A 2092-nucleotide genomic window follows, 5' to 3' on the forward strand; every position below is an offset into this window, starting at 1 on the left:
TACACGTGGGTCCTGACACATGAAAGAGGAACTCCAGCAGTGCATGACTGTTGAATCTTGCTGAGAAGCATCAGATGCGATAGCTGCAAGTTAAACTCAAAACTGAAACGAAATACAACCCCTAACTGCAGATACTTGAAACAGCTTACCAAGAGAAACTGGTGGGCTCACCAATCCTTCATCTCTACAACAAATAGGGAAGTCACACTAAAGCATGACATTTTAAATGAGTGTGTAAAAACTAATGGATCAGCAAGACCTAGAGGGGGGGGAAAAAAAAAAAAAAAAAAAAAAGAGTTGGGAAGAAATCCTAAAATAGGAAGAATGGCCTTTAAAATGAACATTTGCAATCTAACATTTCAGGAATGTGCAACATTCTGGCAACTATACATTTTTTTTCCTTCAGCTTCTCTGTAAAGTGACGAAAACGTGCACCTAGAATATCTCAGTCTGACAGAGTGCCTGAAATCCACCGTCAGGGGAAAAACCCGCCGCTGCCAACACACGGGCCTTTTCTTCGAACCGAATGCGCATCGAAAGCTTCCAATGCTTCCCGTGCACGCGGGCAGAGGCGGCGTCATTTAGCGTTTTTACATTTCACACACAGGCAGAGCTAATGCTCTTTTCATGGTGTACATTATCATGTGGGGAACAGGTTACAGCAGGCGGACCTTTGAACTCTTGCCTTCACCGCACCGTCAATTAGCAATGTGATTTTACATATGCCCAGCCGACGTGCGGCAAAGCTCACAATCCTGCTGGTCCAACACGGCTCAGAACCAGGGGACTCGAGGACAGCCCAAGACCGCTGTGGAAGCCACATTTTAATATTCTGTAACACGGGGAAGTACGGTTCTCATTCCCATAAAGATTAGTTTGAACCCTGAGTCATATGCTTTAATCTCTCTTCTAAATGCTTTTTTGGCTTTCGTTATAAAGGCTCTAGACCGTTTTGGTATTCATACAAATATCTGCTTGCTTTGAATCTCGTTGAATGATTTCCTCTGGCAGCTAGTTCTAATTACATGGTTTAAAAAAGTATTTCCACCTACCGTTTTTTCAAAACTCCCACCTTCCAAGTATCAGTGAATGTCCTTCTGGGCTGGTACTATGAGACATCACAAAGTTATCTTGCCATACTAGTTCCTCTTACTGGACTGACAAACAATCTTAATTAAGTTTTAACATGTCCAAGCTAACCTTTTTCACAGCTGATCATACAAAAAATATTCAAGTACTACGGGTAATGAGGGCATTTAGAAATACCTCAATGCTCTAAAGAAATAAGGCTACCTGTTCTGAAGGGGGACTACTGTTTCCACTGCTCTTTTATGACCTCTTAAGAAACCATGGTAAAATTAGCTTTATAATGTCTTCTGCTAAAGAGTATTAGAGTCCTGCGACAGAATTCTAAAACAAATCTTGGCTTCACAGCAGCAGATGTGGTTCAATTTAACAAGCCAATAAATAGTTTAAGTGACTAGAGAGCTGGGACTTTTATAATACGATCCAGGTTTAAAACCTAAGAAGGGATTCAACAGGTACTAGAAGAAGAAAACACACAACACCTGTGTGGGTTTCTGCTAAATTAGAGGACGTGGATACAAGCCACGGTTGTAGAAACATTCCATTTGCAGCAATACCTTGAGAAGTTATCCTACTGTCATCACACATGCTAACTGCGAACTGAAGGCTTCTGTTTAAAAAGCCTGGCGGATAAAAGTAATCACCGATGGAAAGAAAAATTAGATATACAAGTTCAGTAGGATGCAAATTACAAATTAACCTCCCTATGGCCTCTTACGCTTTACTGCATGAGATGGTCAATCTGCTTCATTAAGTCATTCAAAGACTAAAGCATGCAGCATCCTCAACATTTCACACCGAAAGAGGCTGCCTAAAAAAAACCCAAACCAAATCAACAAAACAAACAAGAGAAAGAGAAAGTGAAAACAAAACTTCACACTAGACTCCACAGGCGCCTTAAAACCCAACCCACAGAACGAGCACTGTCCTATGCTTTGCAAAAGAAGGTAAAGCTACGTAAGCTGAGCAATGCAAAGCACGGCAGGTCGAGCAGAACCGGGAGCGC

General features: G+C 41.6%; 1 protein-coding gene across 1 annotated transcript in view; it reads left to right on the forward strand.

Moving 5' to 3' along the window:
• Window positions 1-1973: 1973 nt before the first annotated feature.
• Window positions 1974-2092, forward strand: part of CTDSPL2 (CTD small phosphatase like 2) — a 45246-nt gene continuing 45127 nt past the window's right edge. The window contains exon 1 of the mRNA XM_035890202.1: window positions 1974-2033. The gene's annotated coding sequence lies outside the window, so the exon portion shown is untranslated. The remainder of the gene's footprint in view (window positions 2034-2092) is intronic.

Source organism: Egretta garzetta, unplaced genomic scaffold (assembly GCF_000687185.1).
Source record: "Egretta garzetta isolate BGI_Z169 unplaced genomic scaffold, ASM68718v1 scaffold862, whole genome shotgun sequence".
In the NCBI taxonomy this organism is placed as follows: domain Eukaryota; kingdom Metazoa; phylum Chordata; class Aves; order Pelecaniformes; family Ardeidae; genus Egretta; species Egretta garzetta.